General features: G+C 43.2%; 2 long non-coding RNA genes across 3 annotated transcripts in view; one reads left to right on the forward strand and one right to left on the reverse strand.

Moving 5' to 3' along the window:
• Positions 1-241: 241 nt before the first annotated feature.
• LOC308584506 overlaps positions 242-27,507 on the reverse strand; it is a 33,629-nt gene continuing 6,363 nt past the window's right edge. Inside the window, exons 3-5 of one of the 2 annotated variants that reach the window (XR_014006855.1) lie at positions 24,080-24,225; positions 1,826-2,613; positions 242-952 (exon numbers count right to left, since the gene is read on the reverse strand). This is a non-coding gene — a long non-coding RNA (uncharacterized lncRNA). Of the gene's footprint in view, positions 953-1,825; positions 2,614-17,892; positions 18,231-24,079; positions 24,226-27,507 lie in introns of those variants that run through there. The other variant, XR_014006856.1, reaches the window with a different exon arrangement.
• LOC308584533 lies at positions 4,594-14,939 on the forward strand. Its single transcript, XR_014006895.1, has 3 exons — positions 4,594-5,474; positions 9,287-9,364; positions 11,651-14,939. It is a non-coding gene; the product is annotated as an uncharacterized lncRNA (long non-coding RNA).

The raw sequence follows: 27,507 nt of genomic DNA on the forward strand, positions 1-27,507 counted from the left end.
ATCCATGGCAATATTTCTCTTCAGAAGCACTTACTTGTCTACCAATGTTGGAATTACTGCTAGTGTGTCAAGTACTATTCCATCCATATTACTTTTTTTCCTTCTTTATGTGGCCCCTGCCAGAGGTGCCTCACTGGGTCCCTCGGGTGGCTTCTGGAGTCTGATACAGGCACTCTGCTGTAGAGGGGTGCAGGTGTCGTGTGGAGAGCCACACCCGATCACCAACATGGAGTTCCGGCCTGGGTCTTATAGGTGTCCTTGGCCTGGCGTAGTTGCTCCATCAGAAGTTGCTGTTGGGATTGGAGCTCCAGCAGCCAGTCCGTCACTGCGGGAACTGCAGACACCGCCAGCACGCTTGGGAACAAATGCGGGTGGTACCCATAATTGTCCTGGAACAGGGGCTGTTGGGTGGAAGCGTTCACTGCATTGTTGTAGGCAAACTCGGCCAATGCCAGATAGTCGACCCAATCGTCCTGGTGGAAACTGCAGTAGCACCGGAGGTACTGCTCCAACTCCACATTTGCCCATTCGGTCTGTTCGTTGCTCTGTGGATGGTAGGCCGATGATAGACAGACCTCTGTCCCAAGAGCCTGATGTAGGCCATGCCAGAAACGGGAGGTGAACTGAGCGCCACAATCAGAAATCGTTCTGAATGCTACCAGCATTCTGGTAGGCCAGGCAGGCAAAAAACGTCAGTGGGTTATTAGACCCAGGGGCTGCCTCAGCCTCCCCTGACCAAACTGGTAGTGGAGCAGCTGTAAGTGATTACCCAGCTGAAGGCAATGAGGTAATCCCTGCATCTGGAGCCAGGGCAAGCTCAGGCCCCTGACTCGGCCCGCTGGTGTTTGTTGCAGGGGAACCTGTGCAGACTGTGACTCTTCAGGAACAGGCCCCAGACTTGGTTCAGAGGCAAAGGATCTGGTGCAGACTGAGACTCCTCTGGTTCCGATATCTATGAATTTCAATAAAGTATATATATTAAAAAGGACATGTCTAGTAACCAATGAGCTGGCAGAGGGAGGTGTCACAATGGAAGGCATGTCACAATGACCTTCACAACCTAGCAGCTCCTCTGACACTAGTAAGTTTGCTTATATGGCTTTTAATGCATGTTCAGCTTTTTAAAAATATGTAAAATGTGCCTGTTCCTTTATATTCAAGCTGCAGTTATCCCTGCACCTACTGAGCATTAATGTCATTCTGTATTGCTGTATGTGTCATTGGAAACAAAGAAATTGCCCCTTGCATATTATTCATTTTATTACCGTCCTTCACTAGCTGGTCCCAGGGCAGGTTACAACCATCTAAAATTATGCATTGAAATAGTTAAGACCAATTACAGTCACCAGAACAGTTTGAATCCTAAAAACACATATCTCAGATGCCAAAGGCCAGGTAAAGAGGTGTGTCTTCAGCATATGCTAGAAACTATATAATGAAGGTGTCAGATGCACCTCTGGAAAGGGAATTCCTCAACCAAGGCGCTGCCACAGGGAATGCTCTCTCCTGGGCCACACACACCAAAGCTTCTAAGGTTGAGTAAGGGTGGCTGTGGGGAAGGAGGCTTTCATTCAATGGTGTACAGTGACATTTTTTGTAAGGGGACAGTTATGGCTAGTTGCCTTGGGAAAACCACACCACTGGATAGTATCCAGCAATTACAAGCTCCACCCAACTGTTGGCATACAGTGGAACTGCTTTTACACTATTCAGTGTGTCCAATATTTGGCAGGTAAAAGTATTAGAACAGAGTGATCACACCTTCCCAGCACTCAATCACTTAAATATGATAACATGCTAATAAAACAAATGCAGTTGATCTTACCTTCATTCATAAGTTAATGCAATTCTCCTGTCTCCTTTCTGTGCATCATAGAAGCTTCCTTGACTTTGCAGTTCAGTTATAAGAGACTTTTCGGTGGATATGAGAGAAAGTTGGGAAAGCCGGTCTTCACTCTGCATGTTTCGAATGTAACTTTTTACCCGTTTTAGGCAGCGCTCTACAGTTCCATATACCCTGATAAAAAAAAGTTAAAGAAGCACAAATATCTGAACATGTATGTATGTATGTATGTATGTATGTATGTATGTAAGCATGACTGAAGTAACCGTCTTCCCTTTATGGAGGTGGGATAAATTGACAATTGATGGCCTTGGGCAGATCGTGGTGAGGAATAAAAAACGAAGGCTCCAGAGTCTAGGAGAATTGGCCAGAGAACAGGAAATTGACAGAAAAGCATCCAGGATTCTCTCTACATTGACAGGGATTGTGGAAGTACATGTGTGACAGGAGTGTGGCTCTAAGATTGTTTTTATTTTTATTTTTATTTTTTTAAAAGCTGGCTATTTCATTTGAGCTTTGGTTGCCCTAATGAACCAGCCTCTATTGGAGACACCTGTCTATTTTTCTAGAAAACTATTGTCTATTCCCTAATCCATATAAGACTGGTTAACATGGGCAGCAATCCTTACCCCACTTACCTGGGAATAAGCACCACTGAATTCAATAGGACTTCCTTCTGAGCAGACATGACTAGAATTACGCTGTTAATCATAGTAGCTATATCCTGGACTCTGATAGATTTCTACAATCTATCAGTTGCCAGTTTGTACCTGTCAATAAATTGGTTATGTTCTTTTATCATCCTCCTTACTAGCAAAATAAGCCAAATTAACAGCAGGACACACATTAATTAATGCAGGAGGGTGTATGTGCATTTGTCAAAATACCCAACCTGTTTCATAAATATTATTGTCTGTCTTTGTGTGCTGTGTTTCCTATGTACAGCTAGTTCTTTTTCACCCTCCCACTCTTAAAAACAAATCTTTGGTTTGGAATTATAGTTTCAGCATGTTGTTGGGTTATCTTTCTTTTCTTGCTTATCCTTCTTATACGTATATTTTACTTTGTATTATACTTAAATCATTTTAGCAGTAGGAAAAGGTCAAGTCAGGAGTTCAGATGCCATGTTTTCCCGCCATTTCAAAAATCCCACAGGCTGGGCCAAATCTGGCACTACTTTCAGTATAGCTAGTCCATTTGCAGGGAATACAGTGGTGCCTCGCAAGACGAAATTAATTCGTTCCGCAAGTTTTTTCTTCTTGCGAGTTTTTTGTCTTGCGAAGCACGGTTTCCTATAGGAATGCATTGAAAATCAATCAATGCGTTCCTATGGAGACCGTCCGGGGACAGAGGGGAAGCGCCGCTCTGTCCCCTCTTTTGAAGCAAGGGGCTGCGGGGAGAATATAGCTTCTCCCTGCAGCCCCTTGCTTCAAAAGAGGCCCGGGGACAGCGGGGAAGAAGCACTGCGCTTCCCGCTGTCCCCGGACCTGGGGCTGTGGGGAGAAGATCGCTTCTCCCTGCAGCCCCTTGCTTCAAAAGAGGTCCGGGGACAGCAGGGAAGACCCGCTGTCCCCGGAGCTTGCGGGGCAATCTTCGTTTTGCGAAGCAAGCCCATAAGGAAATTCGTCTTGCGAGGCAACTCGAAAACGAAAAAACCTTTTGTTTTGCGAGTTTTTCGTCTCGCGAGGCGTTCGTCTTGCGGGGCACCACTGTACCTTTCTGTAGCTTTCTCTGTCTATAAAGCATGCTATTATTAGGTGCTGTTAGAGCTAGAAGTAGAAATCCCTGGCTCTTGTGAGCCCCTGAGCTTCAGATTGGTGATTCTCTCTAGGCATCAAAGAATTCACAGGTACCAGATCGATTCCACTTGCCCAGTTTCATCATTGGCTCTCTTCAATAGGAAAAGCTATAAAGTCTTCAGGCTGGGACAGATTAACCTGGGCAGTCAACAGAAGGAAACGACTGGCTTTGGGGTTGCTCACTGATCTGATCTCTCCATGTTCACTCGTGGATCCCACCCCACAGTACAACTCAACTTTAAGGGTAGAACAGAAATTTGATTTGGTTCAAATTTAAGCACAAATCTACCTAATTCACACTAGAGCACAATACAACCATCCTTTGACATTCTTGCTTCTCTGAATTTTTGCAGTCAGTACAGTTCTCCAGCCAAGTAATGTGTGTGAAAATGCATGTATTAGTCAAAGTACTGTACAAACAAGTGTTCCTTTAGCTGTTGCTTTAGTGGAAACTGCTTTGCAAAAATGTATATATGTTAGGCAGAATTGCAGACAAGCATTTATATATTAGGAGAAATCAACCCTAAAATGCCAATGTATCTTCATAAGGATTTTTTAAAAACAAAAAAACCTGATGTGGAAATGTGGAGAACTGAATTTAAGGTTATAAAAACAAAACACTAAGATAAATTGAAATTGACAGGAGCTAGCTAGGGCTGGGGGGGGGTTATACTCTTGCCCCTGCAGCCAGGGGGGCCTGGCTTAATAGACTACATTATAGTATGAAAATAACTTTTATATGCACTGGGAAACAAACAAAAAAATGTGTGACTCTGTTGTGATAATCACTTTATTGTGGTGGTCTGGAACCCAACCTCCAATATATCTGAGGTATGTTTGTATATGTAAATGAAATTTGTAAATGTTAGAGTAATTTTGTTAAACCTGTATGTGATAGTATGTATTGTGTTAAATATGTAGGTAATTATGTTAGATTAGAGTTAGGTTGGGAGTGGAAATGTGCAGAAACAATATTATTAGCGGAGCACTTTGTTTTACAGTAGCATCGCTGATATTCTTGGCTACACTCAACCATTGCAGCTGTGCTATTTCCTTCAGAATTCCCTACATCTTTCATCTGCTAATATCTTTTCAGAAAATATTGAAAACCAGTTGTGAGTGGAAAGCTAATTCACTTTGGTGCCTAGTTGAAAATACTGTCCTTCTTCAGCTGACACAATCTCAGCCAGCCTATTTCTTGAATCATTTTAGCCCTGAACAACTCTGGTACATGGAACGCTTTTGTAGCACCAACATTACCAGGTTGAAAGTAATACTCTCAAACAATCATATTTTTGCCTGCTTCGCCCAAAACGTGTATGGTATTTTATTTAAGAATTGAGGGGGCTTTTAGTTTCCAACCCTGTAAAAAGCACCCTCTAGACAGATTTTTCTTTTCTCAGGAGAGTGGCAAACAAACACAAAACTGTTCACATATTCAAAGTGAGGGGAATGATTTATGCTGTCACTCTGAATTGGCTTTGCGACATTGTCACATGTCCAAATCTAATTGGCTACATGGTACCAGGGCATACTACTTAATTCCTCATTGGCTGGGCTCACAAAGACAGCATGAAGAAAATGACAGTGTTTTTAAAATTGCACTAAAGCTGATGTCAAGGTGGGGGTGAGCACTGAGACAGAGGATTGGGGAACATTCAAACTCCTTCCAAACTCCTTGACTGCTACAAAAATATTTCCTGGTGAATATTTAGGTCAGCAGTAATAATTTCCCCCTTTTACCCACTTGTGACTATCCCAGGGCCAGTCCAAGATATTTTGGTACCTGAGGTGAACCACAAAATGGTGCCTCCTTCCCCAGGGAAGAAAGGGTAAGTGAAGATCTACATCAGGAACATGGGGGGAGGGGGATAAAAATCTACATCAGAATCTGTTGCCCCTGTGAATCTTGCCACCTGAGGCAGTCCCCTCACCTTGCCTCATGGGTGAGACTATCCTATGCATCCATACTCTTATTACATATGATGTTCACTATAAACAAATACTGTCATACTGTGAGCACTGATGGGTATTTCCACACATATATACATATATCCACATGTTGTGTTCATTCACCCGATTCCCCTGTCCAATGACCATTTGTAGATTCTCTTCCATTTCATTCTATCATCCTTATCAATATAGACATTATAAAACTGTCTTCTGTTCACTGGCATCAAAACAGTAGTCAGGTGAATTTTTGCCTTAAGAATTATTTAATAAGTAACATATGTAAATCAGTTGGCTCCATCACATACAATATGCAGCCAATACTAATTGAAAAGACAGCTTTCATCTGATTCTTTCCTTCTTTTTGGGCAAGAAATGTGGGTTTCCCCCCCTCCCCCTCATTTCCATTTTTTTGGCAGCTCTTCGGCAGCAGTTAATATCAGTGAACATCTGTCCAGCAGGCAAGTGATTATTGACTCCAGCCAAGCATTAGCTTAAAGATTTGTAGGAGATAACTCCCTTGTCTTTTTAACTCTCTAAAGAATGTCCCTAACGCATACAATATTGGCTGAAAGGGGAAATCTGCAAATCTGTTTCTTTTTTCAATTTTTGGAATAGACATTATCATGGCAGCTGTTAAGACAGCATGGATGCTTCCAGTAAGCGGGGCACCCCTCAGCTTAAAGGCACTTAAGATGTTTGTTTGTTTAGGATTTATATCCCACCTCTACAGGAGAAATATTCAAGGTGGCAGACTTTACAACAGAATTAAAACAATATGTTAAACATGTATTGCTAGTTTTGCAGCAGGTATTCCAGAGCAGTCCCATCACATCAGAGCTGGGTGCCATTTTGGTACCCAGCGCCCTGACATAGTACCAAGAGGAGAGAAGCGCTTCCAACCATTCTGAGCAAAGTGTCTCTGTAAATAGTATACATTACAGCAGAAGCCCTGTTCACACAACAATGGTGTGTAAAGCGAACACATGATGGAGAGGGGAGGGGAAATAGCATCGCATCTGCCAGCTTTGCTCCTAAACTCCATGTGTTCATCCAGAGGTCTAAAACAGAGTCTCCATGCCTGTACATCTATTCACTGCATGCCTGGAAGTTTAAGTGGTGAACTAGTGGTACCCCCATGGGTTCTGTATTTAGGCTGTGCTGTGGTTTGCAAGAAGCTGAATCTTAGCCTTCTTAGCAAGAATATTACTGGCACAAAAATGGAAGCAAGAAGAATTACTGACGAAAGAAGAATGGAGGATGAAATTGATGGACTATGCAGAATTAGATAAATTAACAGGAAGGATTCGAAACCTGCAGGACCAGAGATTCTTAGAAGACTGGAGTAAATATACGAACTATTTGAAAAGTAATTGTAATGAACAGATTAACGCTAGTAGGACTGCAAGAAGTTTTGTAAGGAGGATTATCTGAAATATTGCAAGAAAGACTATGAAGAGAATTATTAGTTAATGATAATTAAGAGTAATAGAGAAATTGACTTCCGGGTTGGCGCCATCGCCAAATGGCGGACTCCCTCCGAGCTCCGGAGGGAGTCTGCTCGGCAGGGGCTGGGTCCTACCGCGCCGGCGATGCGGGGACCCTTAAAAACCACGGGCACGGAGCCTGTGGACATGGTGACTCGGCTGGCACCGATAGCGCCCTCCCGACTCGTGAAGGAGCCTTTTTAAAGGCTTCGGATCGGGTGCCGGGGAGCGGCGTGGTGCTGTGAGTCCTCCGCTTCCCCTGCCGAGCGCAGCCGCATGCCATTCGACGGAGAGTGCTGGCTTCTTCCATTGGAAATTCGGACTTTTAACAACAACCCGTGAGTAATTGGGTAACCGGGTATAAAAGGAGAAAAAAAGAAATTTTTTTCGGATTCGGCACGAGCGGGGGCGATCTAAAAAGGAAGTCAGTCCCCCCCTGATTGTAAACATGCTAAAACAAGGACTGGGCAACCAAGATCGATCCAGAAGTTTATTGCTGATAAAAATTATTAATTCCACGATGCGAAATTACAAGAATTGTGCTGGAGGAGAAAAGTGGAGGGTGAGAGGAAAAGGCAACCCCCCCTGGGAACCGGGGCGATTCGTAGAACCTGGCGAAGAGAGACGGAGAATTTGACAGCTGTCAAAGTAGCTGTCAAATCTTGAGAATATAAAGAGGACTTTGTTACAAGTATTTTGCTGGTTAATTCTGTTACAATTTGATATAATATGGATACAAACTGTTGGGGGGGGGGAGAAACAACAATTTGACTTTTGGATTAGAGGATACAAAGTTACTGCAATCCCCCTAGAGGGGTTTCGGGACATTACAAGCGGTCGTATGTGGGAAACTACTCTGGGATGTGCACAGGTCTTATCTTCTGGGAAAGCTGCAAAACTGAAATACTATTTTGTCTACAGAGGTGTTTATATCAGTGTTTCCCAACCTTTTTTGGGCAAAGGCACACTTGTTTGATGAAAAAAATCTCGAGGCACACCACCATTACAGCCCCGTGACGTCAGCGCGCAGCGTCACGCCAGGAGGGACGCCCGACTCCCCCGCCTCCCTCCAGGCAACATCTCGCGGCACACCAGGCAACATCTCGCGGCACACTAGTGTGCCGCGGAACAGTGGTTGGGAAACACTGGTTTATATTAAAAGGAGACAATCGAATTTTCTATTGAAGAAAGGAAGGGACTGGACGTAAGTTTTTGTTCCTGAATAACAAACCTCTGTAGAGATACTAGATTTTGGAATAAGAACGTTTTAGCAGCTGAACAAGACAAGAAACCTGAGAAAGTAAGGAATAAAAAGAACAAAGGACCAACTACGACACGGAAAGAACAATGGGAGGAGCAACAAAGACCAAGGAAACTAAAGGCCTCTATTAGACTGGATTTTTGAAGTTAAACATCAATAAAACAAATAAATTTAAAGAAAACCGGCAAGGTGGAATGAGAAAAATTTGGCTGTGGACTTGAGACCTCCAGGCCGATAACACACAGACTGATGGACATGGGGAATTCAAACCGGGGAAGGGAGGGGGAATCTTGGAATCCGAATGCTATGTAACCAACTTTTTGAATCTTCTTATATCTTTTATCTTCTATTTCTTTATATAACTTTGGTATCTTGATTTAACATGTTTTCTTTAAAAAAGGGGGGAATTCGTGGAAGGAAATTGGGGCAGATCTTGGGGGGAAAATCTTTTTTCTATTTCTGTTAAAGATGAGGAGTGATGGTAAGATTGTATAAATTTAAATTGGCTAAAGGGTTAAACATATTAGGTTTTAATTGGGAATGAGAGCTTGTGGAACCAACCCAGGGAAAGGGGAATACGGTCGGGAGGGGAAGGAGGGAGTCCTGGAAAGAAGGTTATGAAAGCAAGAATGTAAATTTGTCTTTCTTTTTCTTTCTTTTCTTTATCTTCTCTATTTTTCTTATTCTGTTATTATTGGAAATGCTAATAAATATGATTATAAAAAAAATAAGAGTAATAGAGAAATTAAGAAATGCAGAATAAGTGATAAAGAACGAAAAATCATCAGAGGTGTTGATGGAAGTCTAAAACATTGTATAAGATAAGAAGTTATTATATATGATTGTTGGAAATGATATGTTAAAAAAAACAATTAAAATGTATATCTATCTATATATATAAGAATCTTAGCCTTCTCTTTCAATGTGTTTGCTTCCAGATGTACAGATTTCTGAGTGGTACCAGGACCCACTCCCAACCTTGGCTCTCTGAAAACATTCCAGTGATTAGAAATACAAACAGAAGGTAAGAGAGACCAGGGTGGTTTTCTCTCTACCACCCCTTGAAAATATCTGTGCTATGCTTTGTAAGAGCTCAGTTTTTATTTTTCAATATGTCTGTTTCCAGCTTAGCAGCACACTCCAGTTTATTCCTTTATTTTATTAAGAGATTTTGGTATCACACTTCACCAGAAATGGTCACAGGGTGGTTTACAAAAATAAGATAATATAAAAACATAACACATAATAAAGAGAAATATTAAAACAATTTTCATAACTTACATAATTAACATCCTAGAAATGGCTTAACCCAACAGCCTCTATAAACTTGACCAAAAATGAGATTTATTTTTTAAATCTGGCATCTAAAAGAATACAAGGTTGGGGTGAGACTCTTTTCAGTGGCTATCACTGAAATGGTTGTTCAGTGGGCCCAACGCTACACACCATTTAACAGAGGAAGTATCAGGAGAACTTCCTCCGCATATGTTAATACATGGTCAGATTGATACAGGAGGTGGTTTCCTCAAAGATATTTGCTTCAAGGCCATTCAGGGCTTAAAATGTCAACATAAGCATTTTGAATCGAGCCTGAAAGGAAATAAGCAACCAATGTAGCTGTTTGAGAATAGGGATTATATGCTACTGACCCACTGTTCCCATCAACATCCTGGCCACTGTATTCTGCACCAGTTGCAACTTCTGGATCATCTTCAAAGGCAGCCCCACATAAAGCACATTATGGTAGTCCATCCTGAAGGTTAGTAGAGTGTGAACAATTGTAGCCAAGCTATTACTGTCCATAAAAAATAAAGCTATCTCGCTATCCAAAACCAAGCATAGGAATGGCTAGATACTGAGGAGTGGCGATTATGGTTCTAGGACAATGAATTTAAGACTATGAACCAGCTCCTTCAAGAGCGGTGTAATCCAAACCAGAACAGGCTGTTCCACCAAATTCCACATTTAGTAAAAATCCAACCACAGAACTTCAATCTTATTTGTATTTAGTTTCAATTTATCAGTCCACATGCAGCCAACTACCATCTATGGGCAATGATTCAGGACTTTCATTGCCCCTCCTGATACTGATGGAACAGAGAGGTGGAGCTGGGTGTCATCGGCATATTAATGACACTTAGCTTCAGATCCCCTGATTGTTGCTCCCAGAAACTTCATATAGATAATGTACAGCACGGGTAAAATGCCTGATGACCGTAGGACCACATAGGATAGTTCCTACAGGGTTGAACAGAAGTCTCCAATGCTGCTTTCTGAAAGCACCCTTGGGGACAAGAATGGAACCACCGCAAAGCAATGTCCCCAACTCCCCGAAGCTCATCCCAAAGATGCTGTGGTCAATGTTAATAAAAGTCCAAAAGAATCAACATGGTTGCACTCCCCCTATCTCTATCCCAACAATGGTGATTGGTGGCAGGCAGCCATTGACTAGGACTTCAGTCCCTAAACCAGGCGTGAAGCCAAATTGAAATGGGTCTAGATAATTGTTTTTTTCTGAGCATTCCTAAAGCTATTCTGTCAAGCCTTTCTGAGCACCTGACTCCTTTAGCATCACTCATTAATAAACGTGCCATAGATACAAGTTCAGATGGTACTGTACAGTGACTCTGTGTTCTCTTAAGGGTCTATTTCTATAGACAGCCATGAAGTAGTGTTATGATATTGTCGGGAGTTGGAGTCCAACAACTTCTGGAAGACACTACATTTGCTACCTCGATCTAGCCCTAAGCAAGTCTTATCAGCTTCAACCAGCGTGGCTTGTTGGGCAAGGATGATGAGAGTTGCAATGCTTGACATCTGGAGGGTGGTCTGCTGGCTATCCCTGGGATAGAGTTCTGGAGTTTGTCTAGGATGATCTAAGCCCAAAGCCATTAAGCTTTACATTTGTTGCCGGAATAAAATAAGAAAAAGCCCCCTGTGTGCAGCTGACAGCTCTTTAGAAGGTTAGAAAACAACTGTAATAAGCAAATAAATACTAGTATTTATGGTTGTCTAGTAGGACAGTTGTAAATGCTGTTAATTCAATATGAGCCAAACGCCCACTGGAGCATTTGTTCCAACTGGAGTTCACTTAGTGCTATCCTAGAATAAGTTGATTTCTCATTGGCTTTCCAATATGCTTTTCACCAGCAAAATTATTTTGACTCTTACTCTTTACAGGGAATGTGGTAACATGATAATTACTGTAGTTATGTCTGTCAGCAGACTTCTTATGAGGCAAAAGCAACCTGGTACCCAGTGGGTACAATTTCTTACCTATGAAATCCCCTACTTCTGCCCTTTCTTTCAGGTGACAAGAAGCAACTTGTGAACTATAGTTTTTTTTCAGCCTCCCGAAATTGTCAGCAACAGCAGCCATTAATCCACCAGTGCCTGCGAGACTATTTCTGGAAACAGAGCAGCCTCTCTGAAAGCCTGGGCATTTCTAGGAATCTTAGTTTGAATGAATAGGCATTTATGCAGACCCTTCAAGTGTCACTATTTTCCAGGGACGTCCCTGATTTAGAGAAGCCATCCCGGTTTCTGATTTGATCCAGGTATGCCCCGCTTTTCCTTAAGATGTCCCTATTTTCACTGGAGATATGTTGGAGGGTCTGGAGTTATCTGACCCCCGAGCCGTCCGAAGGCAGCCCTGTACAGGGAATGTTTAAGGTTTTATTATGTTTTTATATATGTTGGAAGCCACCCAGAGTGGTTGGGACAACCCAGTAAGATGTGTGGCGTATAAATAGTAAAATTATAATTATGGAATGGGAAGTCCCTAGTTTCACTGGGAAAATGTTGGAGGGTATTATGTACGCTATAAGAATGCTATTGAACATGGGTGGCGCTGTGGTCTAAACCACTGAGCCTCTTTGGCTTGCCAATTGGAAGGCTGGCAGTTTGAATCCCCGCGATGGGGTGCGCTCCCTTTGCTCTATCCCAGTTCCTGCTAACCTGGCAGTTCAAAAGCATGCCAGTGCAAGTAGATAAATAGGCACCGCTGTGGTAGGAAGGTAAAATGGCGTTCTGGCACTTGTCATGGTTTTCTGTTGCACCAGAAGTGGTTTAGTCATGCTGGCCACATCACCCGGAAAGCTGTCTGTGGACAAATGCCAGCTCCCTTGGCCTGAGAAGCGAGATGAGCGCCACAACCCCATGGTTGCCTTTGACTGAACTTAACCACCCAGGGGTCCTTTACCTTTACCTTTGAACATGTGGCAAACAGAACGTTGCCTGAATATTGTCTCCTTTGACTAAGGGGACTGACCTGCAAGTAGAAAAATGCTGTCTTCCTCAGGCTACTGAGCTTAGCTGCACTGTTTTTAGCCAGCATCTGTTCATCAGATTTTAGAGAGTGCTCAAGCTTTTGCCAACTTGCTTCCACCTTTCAAAACTCTTATTTCAGTCAGCTCTACCATTAGGCAAAGTGAGGCAGCCACCTCAGGCAGCAGAGTTTGACTTTCGTGAAAGGGCAGCAAATTATATTCCCATTTCATACAGTCTCTATCAGGTTTGAGATTAATAATATATACTGCCCTAGTCAGAATCTGTGCATATCATATATGTGAGAGTGTTATGTGTGGCTTTTTCTTGTTGTTTAAGAAAACCTATTTCACTTTGAACTTTAAATAAGAGTCATTGATTTTGTTCTATTTCATCTCGACAAAGAAAAATCTCTATCCGAAGAGAAAGGTTGTTCACCATTAAGTGCAAGCAAAGGGGCTCCTTGACCTCAGCCAAGTTGTTAATGAGGAGGAAGCTAATGGGGGGAAATTGATCTCTTCATAATTTATCCAGGGAGACAGGGATGTTGCAAATGTGAAATCTCATTATTATCACAGTTTGGGGGAGTAATTTTTTTTTTATAAAAAAAACAAAAACCTGGAGAAGTCAACATTATTACGTTTCTTCCCAGCCAGAAACTTTACACTGCAGTGGTGGCAGTTCTGGCCTGTTTTAAATCATTTCTGCACGCCGAGTTCTCCTTTGCTTCCCTGGTTAAAACTACTGCTATAATAAAGCAATAGTCATTCACTAGCAAAACTTCCAGCTCTCCCAAGAAGCTACAGGGCCAGCCTATGAGAATAAAGTGGTGAGCATTATTATCCCGTTTGGGCTAAGCTGATCTTCCTTTGCTGGTGCTCTTGCTTAAACAGCAGCTGATGCTCTTACCCCTTCGGCCAATGGATGGGGCCAGAGTATCCTTTCCCTTTGTTTCTGCTGTCTTAGTTGAGATGGGCGTGTAGGGTGAGGGCAAGCCAATGGTTGGCCAAAGCACATCTCGTCATTCAGCATCAGCTGACAATGTGCAGGCACCATCTAATTAGGAGCTAAACTTGATTCCCCTTCATGGCAGCCAGCTACCCACCTCCACCTTTGGCCTTCTTGCCGCCTTATCTGGGCTGATGCGAAAGGACAAAGGAGGTCCTTCTTCCCAGAGCCAGGTATTCAGGGAAAGGGCCCAGGAAAATGCCTTCAGTTCTTAGAATCTAAGCTTAAAAAGTGTTTGTAACTGCAGAGCCATGGCAGGCATTCTTCCCAAGCCACGTTGCCCCAAATTCCTCACTCTGCAGGACCCATTTGGCCCTTTCTCGGCCCCCGGGTGGCAGTGGCTCCCCATTCTTTTTGGCCGAACATAAAAGAATGGGGGCAAGGGTCCAGTGAGCAAGGTCATCAAGAGGGGGGAAGCAAGCTCCTTGTTGCTGCTTCTTCTCTGGCCAAGGGACAAGGCCAAGCTGGTCTCCACCTTGCTTTGACATTGCTCCTGGGAGGTAGCAGGCACAGCCTCTCAGTGACTCGGTCCCTTGGCTGTTGGCTTAGGCCCGAGTAATTTGCTGCTTGGTTTGTAATCAGTATTTATACGATGTGTGGATTAATTTTATTCACCGTTTTGTACAACACCCTGGGATCATTTGACGAATGGCAATTAAGAAATGCTTTACATGAATAAATAAATAAGTATAAGGCAACCACACCTTCTCCCCATCGATTGATAATGAAGCCAAGCTAAGAGGGAATGGATTTCCTGCATTCATGAAACCAAAGTTTCCGATACCGCCTCTCTTCTTCAATACAGTAAAACTGCAACTAGCACGTATTTAACATGTGTGATATCAATTTGATGTGGTCGAAGGCTGGCTGGTTGAAATTACATGAATTAAATGCAGCAAAGGGGGAGAGCTTAAAAGCTCTTCTTGTGCAGGGTTTTCCAGGCACGGAAAAATCGTTTAAGCTCTGCGCCTTCCTTGCTTTCCAGGCTCTGGGGTGCTCTTGTGCAGGCTGTGGGTGGTCTCCCGAGACCTCGCAGGAACTTGGACAGCCCCATGAAATCTCGTGCAAGGGCATCCTGGAGCCCATCAAGCTTGGGGTGGGTGTGTTTGCAAGGCCTGCTTGGTGCACGGCTCCAGAATGGTAAGGATAGTCGTTTAGTCATGTCCAACTCTTCATGACCCCTTGGACCAGAGCACGCCAGGCACTCCTGTCTTCCACTGCCTCCTGCAGTTTGGTCAAACTCATGTTCGTAGCTTCGAGAACACTGTCCAACCATCCCGTCCTCTGTCGTCCCCTTCTCCTTGTGCCCTCCATCTTTCCCAGCATCAGGGTCTTTTCCAGGGAGTCTTCTCTTCTCATTCAAAAGTATCAATTCTTTGGTGATCAGCCTTCTTTATGGTCCAGCTCTCACCTCCATGCATCACTACTGGCAAGACCATAGCTTTAACTATATGGACCTTTGTCAGCAAAGTGATGTCTCTGCTTTTTAAGATGCCGTCTAAGGTGCAGCAATTACAGCCTGACCTCAAATATGAGCTGGACATACACACAGGACTTTTTTTTTCAGCCGGACCTCTCAGGTGGGCACCATTCCCATTATAATAAGAGAACAAGGGAGGCATTCGTGGTGAGCTCCGGCACCTCTTTTTCTAAGAAAAAAATAGTGCCGTTATATATATATATATATATATATATATATATATATATATATATATGTATGTATTACTGTGCTTGAAAACTACCTCAAGATTGGTTTAAAGAGCTTTTTATTCCTCAAAAGTCATAGGGAGAAGTCATGCTTCCTGCTTCTAATTAAGTTGATGTATCGGACGAAGGATTTCTGCATCCTACCTTTTTCTCAGGTTAGCTGTAAAAACCACTCAGCCAAGTAGTGAGACAATGAGAGCTAATTAAAAGCACCAGTGTGGCAGTAGTAAAGTAGCACAGTATGCAGACAAGATCCAGCTCTTCTGCGCAGATATTTCAGCATGTGTGCCCTGAATTAAAGAGCTTTCCTGTTTTTAATAACTCGAGGAGATTAGATAAACAAATAGAGATACATTCTGATAGATAGATGATAGATAAAGATGGATAAACACAGTGTAGATAGATAGATTCTATTTATAGCCTTCTCTTCATACAGATACCAGGTTTATATGAAGACACACAGAGAGGCAGGGTTGACTGTGTAAGTACATAGGTGAATGGATGTAAGGATTATACACATTATGATTACAGGGCTCCATATAAGGATTCTACGCATGCATATATATATATATATATATATATATATATATATATATATATATGTAACACATAAGCATTATAATTCTAAAATATAATGATCAATATAGCATCTTTTCCTTTAATAGGTCCAAGCAAAATTAAACGCCCAGGGATTCATTTAACCTCATGTGACTTGTACATGGAAAAAAGCAAATTTTGTCGAGATAATTAATCAGCCTTGAGCAAAGCATGCATAAGGGTACCTTTATTCATTAGCTCACTGGAAGGAGCCAATAAAACATAAATTGATTACTTCGACTGCATTATCTTTTCTAGTTGCTGCCAACTGTGGCTCCATCTTGCTTTCATTTAGTGCATTAAGTAGAATCATGATTTCTATTATTTAGGATGGAACAAGATAGAGAAATGAGACAAGTTTCAAACTGATGGAGAAAATGCAAAGTAGCCCAAAGGACTGGCTAGCCCTTCTTTTTAAAATCGGGATCATGAAATTCAGCCAACATACACACACAAAAAGGGGAAGCGTCTGGCACCTTGAAGACTAACAGATTTATTGTGGCATTAGCTTTCATGGAAAAGAGCCCAGTTCATCAGATGTTTAACAATATTGTTGTTATTGTTTTGCTGTTTTTGTTTTCATTATTTGTTTTTATCCTGCATCTTATTTTGCGAACCGCCCCGAGATCTTATGATGAAGGGTGGTGTTTAAATCTAATAAATAAATAAAAATAGTAACTAAATATCATCTTAAGGTACCACAAGACTTTTTACTTTTTTGCCATAACAGACTAGGGCGGCTGCATCCTCAGGACAAAATTCAGCAAAAAATGTTTCAAATGAAGAACATTGAGGACATGCACACATGCAGTGCTATAGCCTGGAATCTTGGGTGCAGTTACATTGACTAACAGTGGTTTTCATCTACAAAGCTTGCCCCTTATTACGTATCAGCTGTCCTGTGCATACCCAGCCAAGGAAGGAATTCTTTATTGACAAAAGCAGGCACTTACAGCATAGATGCGCATTTCTAGCATCTACAGTATGTGGCTATTTTCCAACTGCCCAGCAGAGCAGTTGAAGCAACACCTCCACGGCTTATGTGCCCTCGTCTGATGGGGTGCATGAATGCAACCTGAGACTTCCTGCATGGAAGTCTTCATTGTACTTCCCTCTTCAAGCACCTCCTGGTTCTAGGGGACAGCAGAGCAGGGGACGGCAGGGATTTGACCAGCTCACCCACCTGAGCAGCCTCCTCTGCTTCTCACCCATCTTTAACTTCTGCCTCTGTCTCTGATGGCTCATAGCCTTCCATTTCCCTGGCTCCTACCAATCAGATGGCACCAAACGTCTCCTTGGGCCACCTCCAGCCCTCCTGCCTCCATCACACCCCCTGTCCCTGACATGAGCCTACGTAATGGATGGATGGATCATAGAATTGTACAGTTGGGAGGGACTCTGATGGATGAGATATTTGACAATAAAACTTGAACCATGGCCCCATCTCCATCAGGCCTTCCTCTGCTCCAATGGCCCTCAGGGCATGGCCACTAATGACCAATTTCTTAAGAAAGGATTACTGGTATCCCAAATACGGAGATGTTTCTAAATTATTGACTATCTTGGCACCTTAAGCTTTATCTGGGCTAAGGGTCTAGGATTAAGACAAAAGTGTCTGAAATGGACTTAGGCAAAACTGACAGCACATTTTCATAAATAGCAATAACTGCATCTCTTTCATCAGAAAGAATGAGTTTATGGAATGAAACTGTTGTAGGAGGTGTATGCTATAGCCCCAAATTAGATATTTTAGGGAAAGAATCATATGGACATGTGATTACAACCTTTGTTTCCCTCTTCTACCTTGGGGGGAGGGGATTGTATTCAATCTGCATCTTAGTCCAGAAGCGATAATTTAACATGGCTGTGCCATTCTCATAAACCACAGCTTGTCAGTTTGCTGAATTATCAGTACCAAGTCAAGCAGTGCAGTAGAAACAGATCGCATGTGCCAATTTTCCTTCATTTGCTTACCATTTTCCAGTCACTGGAGGAAACTGCAAATGCCAGTCTTTCTCTTGCATGATAGAAGTGCGTCGAACTCAATAATTTAGCAGATGTTCATGGACAGCAGGTGGTCCAATGAATTACAGCGAAGACACAAGTCATTAATGTTAAGGTTGCTAGTCATCAAACTTGTTAAACTTATACTTTACAAGTGTCTTTTAAACTAAAAAAAACCAAGAAATTATAATCCCCTATGTAAGGGGCTGCAGGAAAGGTTACAACATGGGGCTTTTTAGTTCAGAGGGTGAACTCAAGGGAGATGTCTAACATTATGTGGTGTGGAGAAAGTGATCAGGGAGAAGTTTGGTATCTGAAGAAGTGTGCATGCACACGAAAGCTCATACCAAGAACTAACTTAGTTGGTCTTTAAGGTGCTACTGGAAGGGATTTTTTTATTATGGAGAAGTTTGTTCTCCTCTCATGATACTAGAACTCAAGGACATTCAATGAAGATGAATATTGGAAGATGGACAGACAAAATACTTCATATAGCACAAAGTTAACTTTTGTCAGGAGATGGAGTGAAGCGTAGGTCAGCAATCAGAGCAAAACAAAGGAGACTTCTCCTCTCCCAAGCAATCTCAGACTGCATCTCCGCACAAGTAATTTCTGCTCTGCTCTTTTCATTTCTCTGTGTGTCCTAGACTGAGGAAGGGGAGCTGGTCGCAGCAGGATGGAGAGACACCCTGGATTCTTCAGTAGCCTGCTCCTCTGTCTCCTGGCCCCCTCCTCTCCAGCCTCTGCTTCTGCCTCGGAGTCTGAACTGCTGTCTGCCACAACCTCTTCCTGCTCACTAAACACTGTTGCCTCTTCAGCTTCTGACACCTCCTCCTCCCAATGTGCTCCTTCTTCTCCCTCTGACCACTCATCATCATCCCACAACCAATCCCCTGGCTCTGGGCCTTCTTCCCCTGCGGTGTCCGTTGAGGGTTCCCCAGCTGGCGCTTCCTTCAAGTTGAGAGAATAGCCAATGTGAGAACAGATGCCAGCCTAGATGGGCCTTTGGACTGATCCAGTAGAGCTATTACATGAAGAGACACATCACCATGATCTTAAGTAGGAACACAACCTCCTTTATTAGATTCTCCCTCCAACAGACTAGGAAGAATGAAGGACCAGAACATTATAATTCTCCACACCACACATAACAGCAGAACACACTGCTTTGAGAATGGGCTTTCCCCCCTACAATGTAGATTTACTTCAAAATGATGCCTCAAATCAATAGGCAATCTGGCGTGCCGCTGTAACATGACGTCACATTACGTCATGCGTGCCATTGGGCACCCATAATCTGGGGTCCAATTCAGCACCCCTGATCTCTGGGGTGTTCAGCATTTTTCAGAAATGGAAGTTCTGTCGCTTAGGCCATTTTGTGCAGCACGTGTGCCAATTGGAACTAAAAACAGTGCCAAATTGGAAATCTTTACCAATGTACACAGGTGACAGCCTTTTAAAATCCATTTCCCATGCTCTTTTAAGAGGAATAATTGACAGAACAGTGAGGTGCAACACACTGAAGAACGAGGCTCAATAGCAGCACTTAATTTGGCTGCGAGAATTTGTCTTCTCAAGAGCGTCATCGTTTAGCTGCAACCGTCTTCCGATTTCTAGATGCTGGTTTCTGAAAAATGATGATGGCTTGAATCTGCTGCAGTAGTAAAAATGCTCAGGGAGCTTAAGTCACCGGGTTGAAATGGATATTCTTAAGAACAGAGGGCTCTGCCTTATACCAAATCAGACCATTTGTCTATCAATCTCAGCTTTGTCTACAGTGACTTGTAGTAGCTTTCCTGTATTTCAGCCAGAAGTTTTTCCTAGCGCTATTTGCAGAGGTGCTAGACACTGGACCTGGGAGTTTCTGCATGCAAAGCAATAGTGCATTATTTTATTCTAGAAACACTGGTGCAAATCTACCTTGTTCAGCATAAATATTGCCGGCACATGTAGCCACCCTGACCATTCTCATCTGATCAAAGGCAATGATCAGGGCAGGAAAATTCTGCAATGCATTTACGGTATTAGTAAACATATTAGGAGGAAGTGTGATGCTGCCAGTTTAACTCTAAAAGGGAAATCAAGTCTGCACTATGGTTTCCTGTGTGTCGTTAGATTTGGGTCGAATAGACCTGGCTTCATGGCCATGCAGGAACTGTGTGACTTTGGACCAGCCACATACTTGGAGGGTTGCATTAGAGGCATAAATGGCATCATCCTGTACCCTGCCAATATTGCTAAAAATGAAAGACTGCTCGCTTCAGCTAGTTTCTCAGGGGAAGTATGCCATAAATTTGAAGAGAGCCCTGCACGTCTCCAAAAGGGAAAAGCAACCCAGGACTGATGAAAAATGAACTCGAGCTGAACTCTCCCAGTGGCAACTCAATGAGGAATAACAATGAGATATATGTGAGGATAATGGTGTGAAATATTCTATGAGACACAGAAGGGTGACCTAGTGTTCCCGTGCAAAGGAAAACAAGGATCAGGTCTGACATGCTAAGCAACCTGTCTCCCTGGCAGCTCATATATAAGGAGGAAATTATGTTCTCCATATGAGCCTCGTCTAATTTAATAACAAATGCTCACACTTTCAAAATGCTGCAGAGGCTTTCACAACTCTCTTAATGCTTACAAATTACTTCTAATACTGTACACTAAAAATAAAACATGCCATTTGCTGATTCATTCATTAATAAGTCATATAAGGCAGGTGAAGGTACACATAGCAATTCTCTGAACCTTTGGCATTAGTATTCAAATCTCTTCCCTCCCCCTCCCCCCAAACCCACCCATATTGTATTTAACATGGAACACAGCAGCTTCTTTGGGGAATTTCTATATTTATTGAACATTTCTAGCCCAAAGGCTGCATAGCGCCTGGAAATTTCCAATTTCCTGAGACATACTCTGCCCACCAACACCCTTGCAATGTCCAGTGAGCTCCGCATCTCATGCCCTCAGCTATGGCAAACCTTCAAAATGTAGCAAAGCTCTCCCCCAGAAATAGTATGACCAAAATTGCAAACATATTAAGGTTATGGAACCCCTGCCTGTGATATACAGTAGATGACAATCACAGCGTTTAGGTACAGAATTCTAAGCCACCCTGACAATTACATTCCTCACGTTCTTAACTCTTTGCCTAACCTTCCACCCTTTCTGCTCAAGCCCTCAAAATTTATGTTGCATTTCTTGCTTCAAGTACATGTCACATGAATATTTGTCTTGTGATCCTGGATTTTTAAATTTATTTATTTCGCCTTCCCATGTTGAATGTTGCTTGGCTTGCTCCGCTGAAACACTTGCAAGCAACCAGCAACTCTGCCTGACTGTCTGTGGCTGTAAACCAGGAATCTTCAAGACCCAGGAGCCACTTTTAACCCAAATATGCATTTGGGGATCCATTTCTTAATCTTTTACCATGATTTACACGGTAATAGTGCTCCTGTTGCGGCCTACCTTGGATCCGGCCACAACCCACCAGCTGAAGACCGGTGTTCTAAACTACTCTACCACAATGGGATACAAATCAAGGAAGACTTTAACAAGTTCCCTTGAGTTCCCTTAGGAAAAATGAAATGAAATGAAATACTACAACAATGGTAGCTCAGACGTCAGAACGGAATCCGTTCCGGAAGTCCGTTCGACTTCCAAAATGTTCGGAAACCAAAGTGCGATTTCTGATTGGCTGCAGGAAGCTCCTGCAGGTGATCAGAAGCCATGGAAGCCCTGTTGGACGTTGGGTTCCAAAGAACATTCACAAACCGAAACACTCACTTTGTGGCGTTCGGGAGCCAAAACGTCCGAGTACCAAGGTGTTCAGGATCCAAGGTACGACTGTACTTGAAATTCAATAGATCCTATAGCTGGAATTACATACAATCTAACCTCTGTTTTTAAGGGGTTATTTTTAAGATGGTTTAGGATAATTAGGCCTTTTTCTAGAAAAGATTAAAACAACAGCATGATTTTTATCACTAGGCATTGAGGGTACAGTCTTTGGAATTTTGGGGCTAAATAAAAATATTTAAATAAAATAAAATAAAAATATTTCAAGGTAAAAGGAGTAACACAGAAAACTTTTGCTTGCCAACCATGAGAAAGAAACCCAAGTTTGATGAGCCAAGGATTCAAGTATTCAAGTTTGGCATCACAAATGGCAAAAAGGTTTGCATTAAAAAAAAAATGTTTAAACAAAATATTCATGGAATAATTTCAGGCAACAACCAAATGTGTAAATATGACCATCTGCTTGTGGGCCGATGAATACAAACAACAGCAACACATGCCACCGACATCATATGCCAACCATCACCTTGATCATCTTATGTTCGTTCTTGTCTCCTTCCTCTCCCTGAACTGTTGCATATGCATGCGCATATAAAAATCACTCAGCACAGTTGGAGCCCAATCCTTACGGGAGCATGAGGTGCTTCCCTGGCATACATGATAGCTAATCACAACACTCAAACATCTCCAAAGAAGAAGAGGGGCTACTACAAACCCAGCTCTAATTAGAACACAAGACTTTCCGGCCTTCCAGTGCCCAACATCTCTGCCCACGTGACCGAGCACAACGGCCTGATGCGAGGGACGTTCCTTTTTTTGAGAAATGCACAGCATTGGCTGCCACTGCCCATTGCAAAAAAAACAAAAAGAAACCTACACAGGAAGCTGCAAACCTTCACAGGTTATATAATAATAATAATAGTAATAGTAATAGTAATAATAATAATGTATTATTTATACCCCGCTCATCTGGCTGAGTCTCCCCAGCCACTCTGGGCGGCTCCCAATCACATGTTAAAAACAATACAGCATTAAATATTAAAAACTTCCCTAAACGGGGCTGCCTTCAGATGTCTTTTAAAGATAGGATAACTGCTTATTTCCTTGACATCTGAAGGGAGGGTGTTCCACAGGGTGGGCCCCACTACCGAGAAGGCCCTCTGTCTGGTTCCCTGTAACCTCACTTCTCGCAATGAGGGAACCGCCAGGAGGCCCTCGGCACCGGATCTCAGTGTCCGGGCTGAACAGTGGGGATGGAGACACTCCTTCAGGTATACAGGACCAAGGCCGTTTAGGGCTTTAAAGGTCAGCACCAACACTTTGAATCGTGCTCAGAAACGTACTGGGAGCCAATGCAGATCTCTCAGAACCGGTGTTATGTGGTCCTGGCAGCCACTCCCAGTCACCAGTCTAGCTGCCGCATTCTGGATTAATTGCAGTTTCCGGGTCACCTTCAAAGGTAGCCCCACGTAGAGTGCATTCCAGTAGTCCAAGCGGGAGATAACTAAAGCATGCACCACTCTGGTGAGACAGTCCACAGGCAGGTAGGGTCTTAGCCTGTGTACCAGGTGGAGCTGTTAGACAGCTGCCCTGGACACAGAATTAACCTGTGCCTCCATGGACAGCTGTGAGTCCAGAATGACTCCCAGGCTGCACACCTGGTTCTTCAGGGGCACAGTTACCCCATTCAGGACCAGGGAATCCTCCACACCTGCCCACCCCCTGTCCCCCAAGAACAGTACTTCTGTCTTGGTTGACTGTGAATGCCCAAAACAAGATCCTATGAAGTCCTCTTGTCCCCAGGCCTAGGATGGATGGCATAGCAAAGGGCATAACAAGTTTCTATTTCTGTCATTGAAACATTCAACGCGTGGATTACAAGTGGAAGATGAACAGTAGTCTAATCATTATGTTCTTTATATTGAAAAGCCCTTTAGATGCACCATTCTGTTTTTATACAGTTGCTAATAATGCGTAAAAGAAGGCCATGTTATCCTTTGTGGTAATGAGTCTCGGTCTGTGGGAAACCTCATTCTGATGACCCCAGAAGCAGAAAGTCGGCTGTGGGTGGTTGCTAGGGAACTAATGGCATGGTTTCTCTGGTGAAATTTTCAATTTCATTGAAATTGAAAATAGAAATGAGAGAAATCCCCTGCTGGAAAAGACCACAATCTGTCAAGTACCCATTTCCAGAAGCAGCCAGCTAGTTGCCTTCAGAATTCACAGGAAGGGTATGATCACTATCCCCTTTTTCCTTTCTGACCCTCAGAGGTCCACTGGTGCTGGGTGTGCAGTCTCCATTCACCTATGAAAGTCTAACAAAGGTTTTTCAGTGTCATCTAAGATGATGGCTATTGCTACTTACGTTTTCACGCCATCGTGTCCAAGATGTGCAATGAGAAGATGTAAAAAAAAAAAAAACAGCTGGAAAACAAGACAGGCCGCAGTCGTCTCTGCAAACTCCCACTGTCCACCATTCAAGGACGCTGACTTATGATCCCAGCATGATACCTGCAAATAGAGGGAACCAATGAACTCATAATGATAGAGGCACAACCCTCTGCATCACAACTAGGGAACGGAGAAATCATGATTCGGTTTGCATTTAAAGGCAAGCTTACCTAATTCTTTGTGGCAACAATGGAAGGTTGCCGGGGGGGGAGGCAATTCAGTCCCAATCCCTGAGAGCAGCAATATAGGATCTAGTGGATCCCAGGCTGTCTCAGCCCTGGCCCATCCTCAGAACACTCCATTTCGCAGCTGTCAACTGGGCTGTTTTGGCTGGCCCATCACTGGTGGATCTTCCACTTATCCACCAATTCAACAGACAGTGGGAGGCTTGCTAAACCAGCAGACGTGAGCAGAGTGATACCTCCACTCATTCCAACCCCCCATAGTCCCTACATAAGGGGGGGAGTTTGGATCACAGCCTAAGAGTTTTATAATGTCAGTGTGCAAGCAGTGTCTCTGAACTGGTTCAAAACCAGTTTGAAATGTCTAAACAGAAACCAAATCAGGGAGTTTGTTAAAAAAATAAATAATATAAATAACAATTTGGAACCATCCCCATGTTTTTCATGGTTCAACTCCCTGATTTCCAGTTCTGTGTGTGGCTGGCCTTGCAGGCGGGGAGAGGGGAAGCAATTGATCTATCAATTAAAGCAGTATTGGAAAAGAAAGGAAGAAAGCCATTCACTACTGGCATATAAGTGCCTAACGGTGTAACTATGGGAGAATCTACAGTTCAAGTTTACATCATAAAATGTTGTTGTTATTATTGTTATTTGTACCCTAGCCATCTGACTGGGTTGCCCCAGCCACTCTGAGCGGCTTCTAACATATATAAAAGCATAATAAAACATTAAACATAAAAAACTTCCTTAAATGTTTTAAAATATGTTAAGCTATTTCCTCCGACGATTCCTGCATACCAGAGCCTTATATCACTGTTACTTCAAAGCCAAATATTTTGAAGCATGCTCCTGACTCACTAGGAGAAATCACTCATGGAACTAGCAGGCAAGGTGCCATTTGTACCAAGTACAGAACACCCATACTGTGCATACTGAAGAAGAAAGGCAGAAATCCTCTGAAAGTATAGCGTCATATGACAATACAGAGAGACTTGTCCCTTTGCTGTCTATGGGCTGTGTTTTCCTTCTCTTTCTCCTCGGGGCTAAATGAGATGCGGTGTCGGCAGGCTCGTATGTTTGCATACAGGTCGTGCCCTGATCGCACATACTGCCGTGTTGAGAAAACCAGCAAAAGGGATGTTTACATGAAGTGAGCCTGCCTATGGCACTTTCTCCCAGCCAAGCACACTCTTGGTATATGAGTTCAGCTCAAGAGAAAGGGCAAACGAAAGCAGTGAGAGACAAGCTGGCATGGGGAGGGTTCTGAACTCCTCACCCATAAGCCACCACCATCCAGCATTTTCCTCCTTCCTGAGAAGTCTCTGCTCTTCCTCGCTGCTCTGTATTCTTGGAACTGTCTCCCAGATCACCTGCACAATGCCATCTCTCTCAAACGCTCCTTTTTGTGGGGGATAATCAGTCTCATATAACCAACATGCCTGTCTAATTGATGCTTGAAACAGTTAAGACCATAGAGAAAGCTGTCCTGCCAGGCTTAGCTCACCTTGGGAGGGACTAGGTCATCAAGTCTTTGTCCTTCCCATCCACCACAACCCCCCAGTCTACCAGAGAAACTCAGCGTGTAAGGAGGTCTAAGCTGGTTGCTGTAGCTCATACGGCATGGCTCTTACAAGCCACTCTTGAGTTCCTATACCAATAATTTAGGAACTTTCGTCACACGCTCAGGGCTGATTAGGCTGTTGTCTCTGCAGGGAGGACCCACTGACAGAGGGGCCCCATATTAAGAATGAGGGAGAAAGATGCGCCTCACCGGGGGGGGGCATTCCAAAAAGAGGGAACCATCACCAAGAAGACCCTATCACAGGGCAATGCCAACCAGCCGGCAGCCAGCTGCACAGGATTGGCTCTCTGGTATCACCTGATTCCCAGGACCAAGAGAATTCTGTGCTGTGATGCTAGTAGCTTAACTTGAACTACCTGCAGTCCCCCTTCTCTGATCCATGCCTCTCTCACATCTCCCACTTCAAGCCCTGCAACACCTGTCGAGAAGCCCAGCTGTAGCCATAGCTGTGTGTATGGGACTCCTTACCCTTAAATTCTGTAGGCTGTATCTCAAGTCTAGTTAAATCAACACTGTTCTATTGACTTCATCTTTGAAATTACACCAGCTGAGGATTCAGAGACATATGTTTTACACACACACCTGCTAAAGAAAGGATTATTTCTGGAGGAAAGGAGCTTAGCTTTTCTTTGAATTGAAGAGTTTGGGGGCTTCTGAAAGCTGCTGTGGTTGCTGAATCCCAAGAGCATCGTCTCCTTTGTGGCATTGTTTTTCTTTTAAACGGAAGATCTTTTCCTAACCAGAATAAAAATGGCTTGTCATGTTGAAGCGTAACATCTGTGGGTTTCGCTTTTATGAAAGCAGAACCGCACATCTGCACTGTAAATACTCAATAATGCTTACATACATTAATCTGTATTCCCAGCTATGTCTTTTCGCCCCACATTCAAACCTGGAGACAAGAGATCTCAGAAAATGAGAACCTGGCTTTAAACAATGAAACGGGGGGAGGAGGGGTGTTGAGAAAGAATCCAGCCCAAAGAAGGAGCATTAAATTCTTTTGCTAGGGAGGAAAACTGTGCTGAGAGTAAGTGCATTTGGTTTAAAAACTATTCTGAGATATTTTCAGTCAATGCAGGTCAGAAAGATGGTCTGTGGATTCTGGGAAAGGAGATTTGAATACACTATTCAATACAAATCAGATAACTTAAAAATCAATTTTGTTCCAGGGAAAAAGTTCTCTCAAACCAAAAGAGACTCAACTAATTACATCAAGCAAGGAGATGTAATATAGTCTATATGCACTTCAATAGATTTTTGTCTACGTGCAGAACAGGCAGCTAGAAAACCATGGCAGCAGGGGCCAGACATGCTCAGAATGTTTAATCTGGTGTCTTTTGCCTAGAAATGGAGTGCGCATTATTAATGCCACAGGGACTGCACTGAAAGTGGTCTCCACATGGTGGCCCATAACAACATAGGGGCTGTGGACATCAGTAAGAACCTGGCACAGGGACAAGGGGATCAAAGTACTTCCACAAACGCCAGCTTATGGTGGCATCCTATCACAACCCAATAAAATCTGCTCTGGATCGTAGAAACAGCCATGCAGTTCTTACAGCACAAAACAGAGCAAGT

This window comes from Podarcis bocagei (assembly GCF_964188305.1).
Source record: "Podarcis bocagei genome assembly, chromosome: 3".
NCBI lineage: Eukaryota > Metazoa > Chordata > Lepidosauria > Squamata > Lacertidae > Podarcis > Podarcis bocagei.